The sequence below is a fragment of the Cyanistes caeruleus genome, chromosome 3 (genome assembly GCF_971803275.1).
Source record: "Cyanistes caeruleus chromosome 3, bCyaCae1.hap1.1, whole genome shotgun sequence".
Taxonomy (NCBI): Eukaryota; Metazoa; Chordata; class Aves; order Passeriformes; family Paridae; genus Cyanistes; species Cyanistes caeruleus.
This window is the reverse complement of record NC_141703.1, coordinates 16,750,939-16,767,412: the sequence shown is the minus strand read 5'-3', so window position 1 is coordinate 16,767,412 and position 16,474 is coordinate 16,750,939. Positions and strand designations below refer to the sequence as shown.

The 16,474-nt window shown below is 44.1% G+C and overlaps 1 long non-coding RNA gene across 1 annotated transcript in view; it reads right to left on the bottom strand.

Annotated features, from left to right (window-relative positions):
* LOC147653981 (uncharacterized) overlaps nucleotides 1-14,330 on the bottom strand; it is a 28,550-nt gene extending 14,220 nt beyond the window's left edge. The window contains exon 1 of the long non-coding RNA XR_015284177.1: nucleotides 13,879-14,330. This is a non-coding gene — a long non-coding RNA (uncharacterized LOC147653981). The remainder of the gene's footprint in view (nucleotides 1-13,878) is intronic.
* Between the last annotated feature and the right edge of the window lie 2,144 nt (nucleotides 14,331-16,474).

Below are 16,474 nucleotides of genomic sequence, written 5' to 3'. Positions count from 1 at the left end.
TGGATGAAACAGGGGATTAGACAAGGAAGGAATATTAAACCAGCTGTAGTGCATAGGAGGAAGAAACCTAGCTTCTTCCACCATTCTGTCCCCAACAGGTTATTCCTCCAATTAGTGGTCATCATTGACTCCCATTTTTGGACTGGCACATGGGCTATTTTTCTGATGTTCTTGGCAATATCTAGAACGGCATTTCCATTGTCATCAATTTGCAAACAACAATCTGATGTATTAAATTTCCCGCAAACACCCCTTTCTTCAGCCAATAGATAGTCCAAAGCCAGTCTATTCTGATATATTGCAGCTCTGGCTTGGCGTTGCTGACTGACTATTAATTCCATAGCCCCAGCTGTTTCATTGGTTATGATTTCTACCACAGCTTGGAGTCTTATAATGCGATTTAGCATGTAAATTGGGGTTCGATATCCCCAGCTTCCATCTTGTGCCCAAGTAGCTGGTCCATATGTTTCTAGTATGCGTTCAGGGGGCCATTCCTCATCTCTCCATTTTTGAGGTCCTCCAAACAATTCCCTTTTATTTCTTTTTAGGTCCTCATAAACCAGCACTCCCAATTGATCCACATCTGGTCCTGGCAAAAGGAAGAATCCTGGTTGAATGATTCCCAGAGTACAACTCCCTTTCCATTGTGAAGGGAGCTTTGGGTATGCCCTTTTCCCACATATCCAAAATAAGCCATCTGGTGCCTTCCAACAGTCATTTTTCTGTTGATTTATATTTTCCCAAAATTTAGATATTTCTGGGATTCCAGAGTAAGGATTTTTCCCTTTACCATTACATCTGAAGAGTGTGGTTCGATTATCATACACACAATTCTTTTCTTTTACTTTTCCTTGAGTCCAATACAGAGTTGGTTCCTCTGGGATCCACCATGTAGAAGTTCCATTGCTAATCTTATACCTTTTACAGGGAGTTTTCCCTATTTCTTTAATAAATTCCTTACCAGTTCACCATAAACATTCCTCCCCTATCACTGTTGAACTTAGAATTCATCCTTCTGGTCAACTCCCCCCTCTTATATTGGTCCGGTTCCACTTAAGGAGTTCCACCGGGCCTATGCTACTACCTTTCCATGGCCATTCCTCCGTCATTAAAGCTCCTCCACAGACCCAACAGTTCGTTATGTTAAGTTCTTTACTTATCCTTTCCCCTAAATCCACAAACAGGTTTTTTCCTAGTCTTGAGATATCTATTTCTCCTTTTAATTGCTGTTTGAGCCTTGCATACAAGTCCTGACGTGAGGTTAAGTTAGGTTTAGGTTGCTGTGTTGGCTTTATGTTTTTTCTTATCACTTGCTCTTTTATCAAATCTTGGGTCTTTCCCTTGACCGCCCCTGTGAAACAAATCCATTTTTCTCCTTTTGGGCAAGTGCTTCCCAATCTAGTACCACTGACTCCTAAGTTTTCTGTGATCCAATATTTTTCCTCTTTATGTATACAGGTACTTAACTTGGATGGGTTATAGCAGTGACTATTGATATTGGTGTGGGTAATAAGAAAGAAACCCCGGTGTCATTCCATGTAAAGCTTTTGATAGCATTTGTAACATGGCTTTGCTGGTGTCCCAAAAGGGAGAAGGATAAGTGACAGAAGAAGGAATAATAGGGGTCCAGTATGGCTTACACCCCCACCAATCCTGCCTATGAGGTTGCAGCTCACAGCAGGTGTTTTATATTCTTCTTGGTGGCGAGTTATAGAGGCCAATCTGGTCTTGCCCCCTATTTCCTTGTCACTTCCTCTTTTGTAATTTCCAAGCAAATCTCTTTTGACACCTTTTAACAGTAGTATCCCACCGTTCTTCAGGTATTTCCCACTCAACAGGCACCAGTAATTCCCATCCACAGAGCAGAGTTATTATTTCAGTTGCCTGCAATTCTGTTTGGACAGAGGATCGATTTTGTGCTCGACACTCCCTACAGCAAGAATGCCGATTGTGTGAGCTGCAATACCAATTTTTCCCACAAATTAAACACTTACATTTAACCCAGCTAGCATGTCCCATATTGGGATGATTTAGACAAGGTATATGGTGTGGCACTGATGGAAGTTGTGATTCTCCCCCTTCTTTATACAGATCACAGGCCAAAGCAAAAATATGAGGATTTCCCGACCGAAACAGCCCCGATCCTCCTGTTTGGAGTGGGAGTATTCCTCCCCAAGGTGGATATCGAAGGTGTCTCAGAACTTGTCCAGGCAGGACTTGAAACCACTGATACAGGCTTGGTCTCACTTCCCAATTAGGCATGATTCTTTGCTCATCTCTTGGATTCTGTGGATTGTCCCAGTTCATTACCACCCAGCCCCCGCTTTAGAGTCAATTTGGTATCACCCAGTTCAGAAGTTATAGTCCATTCCTCAGGTTTCTTCACAGGTCCCTTGATTCTACTGGCGTGGATCCACCCTCGTTCCCCGATCTGGATTGCAGCCTCCGTTGTCAGCAGTACCTGAAAAGGACCTTCCCATTGAGGAGTTAAAGATTGTTTCTTCCATGTCTTTACCAGTACCCATTCTCCTGGATGAATATTATGAATTTTGAACTCCAAAGGGGTGGTTTGAGGGATCATTCCTTTTAGCCTTAAGTTTTCAAGTGTTTTAGCAATTGTGGTGACATATTTTCTGACACTTATTTCCCCTACTTCATAAGTGGCAGTTTCATGTTGGGTGGTAAGAAAGGGTAGTCCAAACATCATTTCATAGGGTGACACTCCCAGGTCTGACCTGGGTTGTGTTCGAACTCTTAATAGAGCCGGGGTAAACATTTTACCCAGGACATCTGGGTTTCAATCATTAATTTTGTTAAGGTCTTCTTTAAAGTTTGATTCATTCTTTCCACCCGGCCTGAACTTTGTGGGTGCCAGGGGGTATGCAATTCCCATTTTATTCCCAAGGTTTGGGTTATTTGCTGTAAGACTTTAGATGTAAAATGTGTTCCTCTATCTGAGTCTATTTTATTAATCATTCCATACCTGGGAATAATCTGTTCCAAAAGAGTTTTACACACCACATTAGCTGTGGCCCTGGCAGTGGGAATAGCTTCCACCCAGTGAGTTAAGTGGTCTACTATTACCAATAGGAACTTCCATTTTTGGACTTGGGGAAGTTCAGTAAAATCTACTTGAATACTTTGGAACGGCCGTAAGGCTAATTCACGGCCACCTAATGGTGTTTTTCTCATTATTTTTCTATTTACCTTTTGGCAAGTTATGCAGTTTTCAGTTATTTGTTTTGCTACCCCAAAAATTCCAATACATCAAAAATCCCTTAGAAAGTGATCACACAAAGCCTGAGTACCCCAATGAGTTTTCTGATGCATATCTTCTAATATTTTCCTGGTGAGTGGCTTATTAAGTAACTGTCTCCCATCAGGGAGTTTCCACTTTCCAGACTGATCCCGTTCTCCCCCTATCTTGAGTAATTCTTTTTCTTCTTTCTCATTAAATTTAGGGATTTCCAATTCTTCCCTGTCTGGGGTTAAAATTAACATTACTCGTTTGTCCCCATTTTCTGCCGGCTCTTTAGCCTCCTGATCCATCAAGTTATTCCCTCTTATTTCAGGTGTCATTCCCTTTTGGTGTCCTTTGATATGTACTACAGCTATCTCCTCAGGCAGTTTTAACGCTTCTAAAACTTCTAAAATAAGTCCCTCATGTACTAGTCCTTTCCCTTTTGAGTTTAGTAACCCCCTTTCTTCCCAAATTTTCCCAAAGGTATGAATTACTCCAAAGGCATACTTTGAATCAGTATAGATGGTCCCCTTTTTATGTGCTAAATGCTACAGTGCTCTTTTTAGAGCATATAATTCACAAGATTGAGCAGACCAGTTTGAAGGTAGACTTCCTTTTTCAATGGTCTGCATATTTTCCCCATCAACTACAGCATATCCCGACATTCTTTTTCCTTGCAAGCATCTGGATGAACCATCAACATATCTTTTTTTCCCCTCCAAAAAGGCTTGTTCTGCTAAATCTTCCCGAACTTTAGTTTGGCATTGTATAATTTCCAGACAATTATGTGCCAAATCATCTTTTGGTTCCCCATACAGAAATTGGGCCGGATTGAGACTCCTGCTTGTTTCTATTGTCAAATCATTATTGTCAATTAAGATTGCTTCATATTTTAACATCCTGGAGTCTGTTAACCATTTCTCAGCTTTTTGATTTAGCACATTTCGAACAGCATGAGGTGTGCATACAATTAATTTACTTCCAAAGGTGAGCTTACGGCTTTCCTCCACCAAAATAGCAGTAGCTGCTATTGCCCGAATACATACTGGCCAGCCATGGCTCATTGGATCCAATAATTTGGATAAAAAGGCTATTGGTTTCTTCACCCCCGCCCATTCTTGAACTAAAACCCCGGGAGCTACTCCGTTTTCCACATTAACTTATAAATGAAAGGGTTTTTCTAAGGAGGGTAGGCTTAGGGCTGGTACTGAGGCTAGTTTCAATTTCAATTGTTCTAATTTATCATCATCATCTTTAGTCCATCGTATATTGTCCCCTCCTGTCAATTTCTCATACAAAAATTTTACTGTTTGTGTGTATCCTTCAATCCACAATCTACAATATCCCAGTAGTCCTAGCAGTTTCCTAACCTCTTTCTTTGAAGAGGGAGGAGGAAGGGATAGGATCCCTGCAATTCTTTCAGGATTTAATTTCCTGCTACCTTTGCTTATCAGGTGACCAAGATATTTTACCTCTGATTCCACAAACTGTAACTTTCCTTTTGATACTCTGAGTCCCTTTTCCCCAAGAAAATTCAGAAGTTTTATAGTAGCTTCTCTAACTTCAGCTTCTATTTCTCCTGATATTAGGAGATCATCCACATATTGGATGATTTGTATTCCTACAGGAGTGGGGAAAGTTTGTAGTATCTCTTCTAAGGCTTGCCCGAATAGATTTGGGGACGCTGTGAATCCTTGTGGTAATTTTGTCCATCTTAATTGTTGCTTTCTCCCGGTATTTGGATCTTCCCATTCAAAGGCAAAAATATCTCGGCTTTCTTCTGCCAGTGGGCAGGCCCAGAAAGCATCTTTAAGATCCACCACACTGAACCACTGATGTTGAGGTGGGACTTTACTTAAAAGAGTATAAGGATTAGGAACCACAGGGTAACGGGCTCGTGTTCTTTTATTAACCTCCCTTAAATCCTGCACTAATCTGTAATTTCCATCAGATTTCTTTACTGGGAGTATAGGGGTGTTGTGAGGAGCTTTGCAAGGTTCCAATGTCCCATCCTTTATCAATTCTTCTATTACTGGCTTTAAGCCTTCTCTCCCCTCCAAAGAAATAGGATACTGACGTACACGTATGGGACATTCTTCCCTTTCAATAGTGACCCTTATGGGGTCAATATTCAATCCACCCCTATTTCCTTTTCCAGCCCAAACCTCTTTGTTAATTTGCTCTTCATCTTCCTGGCCAAGTTTTAACACTTTGGCTGTCATTTTCCCTTCTTCTGGGATAACCCCAATTCCTAATTGTATCTGTAAATCCCTTCCCAATAAGTTGCTGCCAGCCCCAGGAACTAGTAAAACATCTCCTATTCCTATTTTTGTTTCTCCTTCTATGACCACATTTTTAATGACAGGAACTTTAAACCCTTCCCCTTCTGCCCCTGTTACTTTTATAGTATCATTACTTATATCACATCCCTTTGGAATATTAACAACACAAGTCCTTTCTGCCCCAGTATCAACTATAAATTCTAATTTCTCCTCTTGGGGGCCCACTTTTAAAGTTATCAAAGGCTCCAGGTGGTATTTGTCCCCCCAAAAATAATAGAGCCCCTGACTTCCCTATTCTTCCTCTGGGGGTGTCTCTTGAAATATCTTTAGATCCCTCCTTAAGTGACGGCATTCTCGTTTAAAATGCCCTTCCTTTTTGCAATAAAAACAGGTATTCCTGGGTTGTCCTGGGAATTTTGATTGTGCTGGATTTTTATTTCTTCCCTTTTCCCCACTTCTAGCCCCTGAGTGTTTAGGAGGAATTCCTGAGGGTTTTTGATTCAGATATTTCTGGAAGGTGTTTTCCCTCATAGTGGCTATCATGAGTTTTGCTTCCACTTTAGCTTTTTCTTCATCTCTCCGTACATAAACCCTTTGAGCTTCTCTTAATAAATCATTTAAGGGTTTGTCATACCAGTCCTCCAATTTTTCTAGTTTTTTCCTAATATCTGGCCATGCCCAGGTGACAAAATTGACCCTTAGCAGGGCTTGTCCCGCTAGGGACTCAGGGTCTATTCCAGTGTATTGTTTCATATTTTTTCGGAGCCTTTCCAGCCATTCAGTTGGGGTTTCCTCTTTTCCCTGCTGTCCCTCAAAAGCTTTTCTAACATTTTGCCCTCGGGGCACTCCCTCCTTTATCCCTTTGATTATCAAATTACGATAATCATTCATACTTCCCCTCCCAACTTCATCATTCTGGTTCCAATCAGGAGGTGCAGTTGGCAATTTCTGTTCTCCTGGTGGGCCTTGTTGGTTTTCTCTTTCCCATATTTTTATCCCAGCAGTTCTAATCATATCTCTTTCCTCTTGGGAAAATATTATTTTCATTATTGATTGCATTTCTTCCCAAGTGAAAATATTAGGCCCTAGGAATTGATCCAATTGTTCAGCAGTACCTATAGGGTCTTCTAATAGCCCTTTAATCTCCTTTTTGAAATTCCTAACTTCTGTAGAAGTCAAAGGAGCATTCACAAATCCCATTCCCCTCTGGACTCCTCCCATAGGTACTTCTCGTAATGGGAATAAATAGATTTCTTGGTTCCACTCTCCCTGTCTATCGGTTTTTACACCCCCCTTCCCTTGTTTTATATTAGTGTTGGTAACATAGAGATTATCAGGCTGCTTTTGAGCTTTAATTGCTCCCCTTGTGTTCTGATATGGTGCCCCTTCATTAAGAAGAGATGTTATCTGGGCGGCAGGCGCTGAACCCTCCAAAGGAAAAGAGGCAGAAACAGAGCCCGGCAGGGAAGCTGGGATCCTTAGTGCAGAAGGAGTGAGGGTGGGGTCCGGCAGTGAAGCCAGGGCCGCCTGTGCCGAGCTGCTGGGGTCCGGCACTGAAGCCGGGGCTGCCAGGGCAGGGATGCTGGAGCCTGGCAATGAAGCCGGGGCTGCCGGGGCAGGGATGCTGGTGTCCGGCAGTGAAGCCGGGGCTGCTGCAGCCGGAGTGCTGGTGTCCGGCAATGAAGCCGGGGCTGCCGGGGCAGGGATGCTGGAGCCTGGCAATGAAGCCGGGGCTGCCGGGGCAGGGATGCTGAAGCCCGGCAATGAAGCCGGGGCCGCCAGGGCGGGTGGAGCAGAAGCCAGGGTCGGGACACCCAGCGCACTCCCCTGTTCGAAGGGGGGAGCAGGAGTTCCCGGGACGGGTGGAATTCCCAGCACCAGCGGGGGTGAGAGGATTCCCAGCGCCATTGGAGGCGGAGGAATTCCCGGAGGCTGGGGAACCCCTGCGGCTGGCTGCAGCGGGGGGGCTCCCTGTGCCAGTGGTGGAGGTAAAGCATCCAGGGGGTCCCATTTTTTTTTTATTTTCTCTTTGCTCAACCTCTGGAGTTTTAGATACTTTAAAAACTCTGGCTCCCAGAGGTTCTGTGTTTCCTAGCCAGCAAGAGGCATATTCTCTTTCTTCTGGATTAAATGGCTCTTTTGAATTCACAAATATATTTAGAACCTGGCAGATCCAAGCCTCAGAGGACCCGTATTTTGGCCAGTAAACATGATCAGGTCTAATTTCCTTTTTTACCCACTCCTTCATGCAAAATTGGATCATTTTTACTTTGTCTTTCCCCTTTGTATCAGGATCTGAATCCCAATTTGCTAGCTTGATCCCGAGGGGACTATCTTGAGGTATATCCTCTGGTATTTTATTAATTCTTTTTTCTCTTAAGGCCAGCTTACTGGTTCTCTGTCCCATTTTTCCAAGTGTTCTCTGTTTCAACCTACTCCTTTAAGCACCACTATTTAGAACACCAATTGTACTATTTTAGAATACCAATTCCACTCCTTTAAAACACCAGTTCACTTCCTTAAAATACCTATTTTAACTCCCTTAAAAAAAACAAACCACAAGTTCACTTCTTTAAAACACTAATTACCCTTCACAGCACCACCAACAAAAACCAACAAACCCCAAATCCCTCTCTCAATGTTCTTGTTACAGTCCACCTTCCCCCCCCTCAAGATACAGTTATACACGATCTCTCATTCACACATGCATTCTCATTTCTTTAATAGGTTTTTCTCACTCATTTTTCACTCACACCAAGACAATACAATAATAAGGTACCTTCAATGTTGTTAGCCAACCCCCCCAGATTTTCTTGGGTATTGTATCCCACACTTCCCGTGGTTTGCACCCTCAACCTGGCAATATTCCCGGGGATTTATTATTTTTTTATCCCCTTTTTGTCCCGTCTCCTAGTACATTTGACTTAGGAGAACTCCCAACTCCTTCCTTTCCAGGGGTTCAACCCCTCCCTGAGACCCCAGTCTCAGTAACCCCGGGGAGATTCTCTCACTCCTTTTTCTTTCGCTTCGTCCAATTCCCGGCCTATTTTCTCGCAAAAGATAGGAACCGCGGTACTATGGACTCCGCTCTCGCTCCGCAGGTCTGGGGTAACCAGCTTGCATCTCATTCACACACACTCATCCCCCCGTTTCCACCCCCCTGATCAGTACTTACCAATTCCTGTTCAGGTCCTGAAAGATTATGGGGTTTTGAAGGAGCGCTTTATTACCTTTATTTTTTTTTTTATTTTTCTTTGCTTTACTTGTCTCTCTCTTGTCCTCCGGGTGTTGTCCTGCTACCACCGATGACACCAGAAGAGCCAAAGCGGATTACCAAAACTGGCAAGGAGGCGCCTTCCTCCGCCTGGAATCTCCTGGTTTCCCCGGGGCGAGGTGTTTAATCCGAGACGAGCCCCCAATTTCTGTGAAAAACGAAGTTCACTCCTGTAAAATTTAAAAAATGTTTAATAAAGACAATAAGAGACATAAAGTAAAGCAAAGAGATAAGGCCGGGTGCCTTGGCACGCTGCCAAGAGCACACCTGGTATCTCAGGAGTGTCTTTTTTATCCCATCCTTGCTGTGAGAGGTTAATGCATATTCAAGCATATCCCCTCCCTGGTTCCACCTTCTTGGATCATGTTTTTTTTCAATTTTATTTTCTGCTGGTCAGCATAATTTTTGCTGGTCATCATTATTCTAGCTGGTCAGCATTATTTTGGAGTTTTTGGTTTCCTTTCTGCTGCAGATGGTCACTTGTTGATAAGAGTCCAGGCCCCTTATACTTCCTCAGAGAGCGGATGGGCTTCATATCTTTCCCCCTTGCCAACGTCCTGGTACCAGCTTTTTGATAACAGTTTGCTCTCCATTTCCTGCTGCTGATAATAGCCTGTTTTCCACAGCTTGATCCTCCCATTGTCTTGCCTGTTGGAGTTATCTTGCCTTCTCCGGATGAGACGTATCCTTACCATTCAGAATTCCTATCTAAGCCTATAACTTGCTAAGAGAGAAAAGAATATAGTGAAAGCATATAATATATTTATCAGAATAATTGTGAAAAGCCAATATTTACAACATGAATTCACAACAGCATCGAGGGCTTTTGCAAGTTCTTCATCCCTCACTTCTGCCTGATTTTTGAGAGCTTTTTCAAGTCTCTCTCCCAGAGTATCTGCATGAATGGTAGCTGTATGTTGAGGGCTACTGATTATGCTGCAAGCTTCTATCATTTGGGGCAAGTCAAGTTCAGGATCAGGTAAGCCTCGGATAACCTTTCTGCACTCTTCATTGGCACTCGCATAAACAAGAGTGCTAAGCAGAAGTGGACGGGCCACATCATCTTCACACTGTCTCTCTACAGCTTGTGCCAGACGGTCAATAAATGCCATATAGGGCTCTGCTACCCCCTGTCTTATTTCTGTGTAAGTCTCTTCAGGAGTTCCCACTGGCTGAGTCAGCTGCAGGGCTTTGCAAGCAGCATTTTTGATATCAGTAAGTACTGCTCTAGGCAGGTCTGCTGCTTGATCTTCAGCCCTGTCGTTTGGGGGGTCTCCTGCTAAATGTGCCAGTGTCAATGCAGCATGGGGGCCCCCAGTATAGTTTTCGCATAATTTATACAAAAATTTTCTCCACTTCAGGTCCCACAAAATGTATTGTGAATCTGTCAATATTATGGAGGAGAGAAAACGACAGTCATATGGTGTTAAATCCACATTACAATATATTATTTTCAGCAATCGCTTGAAATACAGTGAGCCTAATCCACTTTCTCTTACTGCTCTCCTCAAATCCTTAATATCCTCATAATCCAACGCTTTCCATTTTGGATTAGCATTTCCTCTGCCACACCTAACTGGCCGGGCTAACAGCAGCTCTTCAGCCAGATCAAAGTCTTTTTGTTTTATTGCTTTGTCTCTGATTGCTGACCAGTTTCTAACTGAGTAATGCTGAGTCTTTTTCGGAGGGTCCCTTGACTTAGACGGAGGCAGAGAGTGCTCTGAATCAGGGGGAGATAAGTCTCTTTCCCAGTTTGATTCTGCTTGACTTAAAATCGATGAATCTGATTCTTCCTCAGAAACAAAACAATCATCATCTGCCCCTTCACTCACAACAGTCCGGTGGTTTCCATCTTCAATCTCATATTCAATCGCTTTTTCCTGGGGTCTCTCCCCGCCCCTTTTCCCCCTCCCGTTTGCCGGTTTGCACTCAGCCCTGGGTGGCACGGGGGTGCTGCCGCAGCTCGGTGTGGGGGGCACTGCTGCGGGGCTGATGGCACACAGCTGCGCCGGCCTTGCTCCCGCTTCAGGCTGCTCCACGTGGCATGGCAGAGCTGGTGAGGGGGCTGCTGGAGACCTTTTCGGCAGCGTTCCTAGGCTGCAGTCCCTGACTGGAGACGGCAGGACCTGCATGGCAGCTGCGGGACACCTCGCCGCAGGTGGCCGGGACCCGCCTGCCCCAGCCTGGAGCGCTGGGGTGGTTTCCATGTCCGCCAAAGGCGGCAGGAACGGCATGGGGGGTGCCGCTGGCTCCGGCTGGGGGTCACCCTGCACAGCCACAATCAACGGGGGAATCGCCACCGAGCCTGGATCTAGTGACCACGGAGCTACCGTGGACTCGGCTGCTTGCGGCCGGCGGTCGCCTAGGGCTGGGCGTGAAGGGATCACCGCCGCCGCCAAGCACGGGTCAGGCAGCAGCGGGACCGGCACGGAACCCGCCGCATCTGGCTGGAAATCGCTCGGTGCTGGCACGAACCGTGCCGCTGGAGCCGAGGAGAGCCCCACCGCCTGTCCCGGCTGCCCCTTGGAGCTGAAATCCAGCTGCAACATCGCATCGCTATCGCGGATTTCCCCGTCGGCTTGCGGAGGCAGCGCGGGTGGGACTGACACAGCTTCTGAATTTGCAAGATTAGGAAGTGACTTATAAAAGAGTTCTGTAATTAATCTCCAAATTGGTAATAATGAAGCAGCTGTTCTATCCCTTCTGGTAGTATCATCAACGAATTTAACACCAATTTGATCCCAAAGTGAGCTGTTAAAAGCAGAGGACGGTTGCACTTCTAGGAAATGCTTTTGAACATATACTAAGAGATCTTTTAGATTTTCATTGGGGACTTCATAGCCATTATCTATCAGCAAAGACTTTAAATGGTCATAGATACGTTTCTGCTCTTTAGACATATTATTACCCATTTTTAGCTTACTCCAGAGCTCACCTGTGTCATGCAGTAAGTGATTCTTCCTGGGCTGGTTCCAGGTGTCCTGTGCCTGGTTTGTCTGCTTGCTTTCAGCAGTTGTTATCCATGTTACCTGTGATTTCAGGGTTCTTTTTCTCCCAGGATTCTGTTTTCTGTCTAGACAGTCTTTTAAATCAGTTCTCTGGAGAGACTTGACCATTGGCTTAAAGCCTTATTGCTGCCTAGAATGGGGACACCATTTGTTGAATTTTTCGTGGGGGGGTCTCAAAGAGACATGAGCAGTTGTTGGTTCCTGTAAAGTTGTTTATTGTATGAATCTATCAGCCTCGAAGGCAAAGAGTTCAGAGTATTAAAGTCTGTGCTAAAAGCTTTCTGGCATGAAGGAAGTCCCAGTATTCTGAGCAGCAGCGGCTTCCCGGCATAAAGTCCCAATGATCTGGATGGCAACAGCAGAAGCAGTTGCAGCAGTTTCTTCTTTCTTCTTTCTGTGTGATTCCTCTTTGTGCTGGTTTTGCACTGATTGATACCTGGTGAAGAAGGAAGAAACCACCCATGGAAATTATTTTTCTGAGAGAAGCTGCTTTGTGCCCAGAAAAAAACAATAGCTGGCTAGTTCTGAGAATTCACAACGTATTGAACCATTTAGAAGTTGGATCCGCCTCTCTGAATTCCACATTTTAAAAACAGACAAGCCCAGGAAAGCTCTCTCTCAGCCTTGGACAGGTAACTGGGGGCCGGCCCCTGCTTGGCCAGTACGGCCTGGTCAGACCAGGCCGGGCTGGGCTCTGCTGTGGCGCCGGCCGCTCCCGGGGAGCCCTCTGGGTTCCATTCCAGCAGGGTGGCCAGGGCCCTTCCCAGGGGGGCCAGGCCAGGCTGGGCTCTGCTGTGGCGCCGGCTGCTCCCGGGGAGCCCTCTGGGTTCCATTCCAGCAGGGTGGCCAGGGCCCTTCCCAGGGGGGCCAAGCCCTTCACAGCAAGCCCACTGAGGCCTTTCCAGTGGTGCTGCCAGGCCAGGCTGGCCCAAGGCTCAGCTGAAATTCTGTCACTGCTGGGTTTCACCAGAATCTGCTGGGCAGGTGGACGGGAAGCCATCGGCCTTTGGCGTGCTGCCTCTGAGGGCTAGCCTGGCTGCTGAGATCCTAGCCACCCTTCCCCAACACAGCCACCAAAAATCATCCATCATAAACAGCTCCGGCTGCTGCCCACAGCAGAGATCACATCCCCATCCGCAGGCCTGGGCAAGCTTTAACCCGCAAGCACAGATGAGACCTGCAGACCTTGATCCTCTCTCAAGGGAAAGAAAAGGACAGAGTGATGATATGTAGGAAGACAACATGAAGACACCAAGGCCAGTGAAGAAGGAGTCAAGTCTCAGCTGGAAGGATAGCGAGGAGATGCCCTAGTATTGAGGCTGAAAGTTCTTTTGGTAAGGCAGTGGAGATGGACTATGATACACTAAAATATCCCCTTTAATTCATGAGTAAGTATGGGGGGATGGAGTGTTCAAACTGTAGAGGTGAGAAGAGGTATCCATTGATGAAGCAGAATAGGTGCTGAAGAGACTGTGATCCCATGAGAAGCTTGAACAGAGAGAGTAATGAAGATCCTTTGGCCCCAGGGAGAGAAGAAAACTTCTGTTCCCAGAGATAGAGATGATTGCAGAGATAGATGAAGAGAACCTTTGCTTTTGAACAGCTCAGCCTTAAAATAATGCCCCATAAGTTGACATGGCCCATAAGCGCAGCTGCAGGGGCTATGAAAATGGGAGGAGTTTCACGATTGCAGATTTTTCCCAGGCAGCTCTATTTGTGGAAATGAAAAGCCACGAGAGAACTGTTTCTTGTGGAGAAGTCTCCATGGCATGGCAAGAGAAAGCTCCTCTCCCTACAAGAGCTGATGAAATACTATTGTAGAGCTGGTAACTGATTGAAAATCCCAGGTTTTGTCTCTATGTTGTCAGTTGGGAAAGAAAAGAAGTCAGGCAGGGGGAGGAAAAGTGTTCTGAAGGTTTTATTCTGATGCTTCTTATTCTTTTAATCTTGTTAATAAAGTTTTCTTCATGCCTTTTAAGTTTTGAGCCTGTTTTGCCCTCCTCCTAATCTATATCTCACAGCAATAAATGAGTAAGTGCACTGGTGATTTTAGCCAGTTCTAAACCCTTTCACCTCAGCACAGGGGATTATATTCATAAATCATCCGATCAGCTAAAAACACGATTCTGAAACATTCTTTCTACATCAATCTAAGCTAAATTCTTAATATATAAAAGTAGTGTCAGTTTTACCTAAAATTTATGTATAGAGCATTATCCGTGTAAGTGAATAATACTATTTGTTCTATCTAGAAGTGCAAGCTATTTTTCATTATGTTTAGAGCTAAGTTAATTCTGTAAAGCATAGCACTACTGAACATTAGGCTTTAGGGCTTTTTACTAGCACTTTACTAGTCTCTTAAGGCACTTGAGATATATTTCTACTTACTTAAAACTAAAACTTACACTCTTACTTCATATCTATGTGGTTTAATATATTTTAGTTTCTCCAAAGGCTTTAACTCAATACCTGCACTTTTTCTTCTCTCTGAGGGACTCAAAGAAGTTCATATTTCATGCATTCCAACAGCTGTTTTATTTTCAGTATAGCCCAGCATTTGCTATAGATAGACAGACAGATCAAGACCATGCATACGTATAAATGCAAACCCACGTGTCATAGTGTCTAAATATATTAAAGAAATTATAATGCACTTTTCAACTGTTACTTTTAACTACATACTATTGTGAGACAAAGTGCAACAAAAATACTTAGCATTTGCTTGTCACACAATCATTTGTAATGAGATGACTCTCTGCAGAAATTAAGAATAAAATCACTTGCTTCATTTTGGAAAAGACTGGTTTTCATTATGGACAGGTTGGGGACATTTTCCTTTGCTAATTCAGGAATTCATGAATCTATGAGAATCCTCTCCAGATAAACTTGGGAGGTATAATTAACCCAAAACTACATAGGCAGATAGGTTATTTTGTCTCATTGTAATTTTGGCAAAGTAGGGAAAGACAAGAAAAATGCCTTTAGTTAAGGGCTTTATATAAAATTAGAAGAAAAAATATTTTATACCCTCTTTGATATATGATGCTCTAAAGAAAACCATGCTTAGTATGTTGTTTTGGGGTTTTTTTTTATTTGAATGCCATCATAAAACCTTAATTCTGCAGTTGCTTTTGTTTATTTCTTCTCATGGCTATGGTTTCCATACACAAATGTGAAAGTTTAAGAGCCAGATAAAACTGCTGCTTTTCTGCATTTCCTCTCTGTCCCAATTAAACCTGTTTACCTCACAGTCAAATAATGGCCAGAGAATGGGTTGATACACCCAGCTTCTTGTCCCACTTCAGAAATATTTTAATATCGGCCTTGATGCCAACAATTTAAACATCAAACAGTTTTGGTTGTGCTGTATCATCATTACCTTTCATCCTGTATCATGTGTAACAAGATTTTCAAGCTCATGACGTGTTGGGTGGATGAAAGATCCTGCTGTAAGGATGTTACTGGGGTAGAGAGGAGCTTCCACAGATATTTGCTGCAGATGTGGAAACAACGATCCCTTGGTGGGATGTAGTGTCAAAAAATTAGTGGGCATGTACATGGAAGAGCAGGAACCATTGTCTCAGCAGGTGAAAATACAGGTGCAATGGACCTTTCAGGTGGAGGAATGTTATCCAACCCACTCTGGATTTCTCTGGCTGTGGATGTACTTATTAGTCAGCTGAGATGTCTAAGCACATGTTGAAAACAGAATGGTTAAAAGCAGTTAGAAAGACCACTACTAAGGTTTGCCCTGAGTCAGCTAGCAATCTCTCCATCCCAGCAGCTGTGCTATTCCCAGTGGAGCTGGCAAGCAACCCAGCTTTGGAGGCCAGGTGCCAAGGGCTACAGCAGGGAGTGGTCTGCATCCCCTTGGTCTAGGGAAGCAAGCAAGAAAGAAAATCACCAGCACATTTGCATCACAGATGCAAGAGCAGCTTCTGGCTTGGGTATCAGGCCACCAGTCCTGGCCACTGTAGCTCAGGAAAGGACCAGTTTTAGAGTGAGCAGTGCCAGGCTCACCCAAGCCCCACACCAACCACCTGCCTCCTTACCATGGGCTCCCCTTCCTACCCTGGTGGATAACATCTGAATTATATTGTAAAGTATGTTTGCACAAACATGCAACTGGCTATTGTTCTTATTCATAAAAAAAGTACAGCTCCTTTTTAAAACTAATTCATTACTTCCCTGGTATTGTGGGGTAAGAATTTATTGATGTGTGAAGGAGGAAAATAGTTTTATTTGTTTTGAATTTACCTGAGAAATGGGTGACATAAGAACTTAACTTTGCCTTCTTTGTATATCCCACAAGTTAACTTTCTTGAGCCAAGCAAGAACTTTCAAACTTCACTCTTTTCAAATTTTAATGGGGGCAGTTTTACATATACCAAATAATGTGTAGCAGCTTTCTTCAAAACTCACCTTTGGAGGTCATTTTCTGGAAGTGAGGTGTAACATGCAACATGCACATATGAGAAAGCACCACCCAGCTGACACATGCTGGTTTCATTTTCTGTATTTCTCCTTATCTCATTACACATGTACCCCAGCATCTTGTTTATTCTTATCTATAGCTATATAGCATGTTCAGCCAGTACATGTTTGCAGTATTGTCCACAATGGACCTCAGGCAGCTTCCATAGCCACCACTGAATTTTAGGATCCTGTG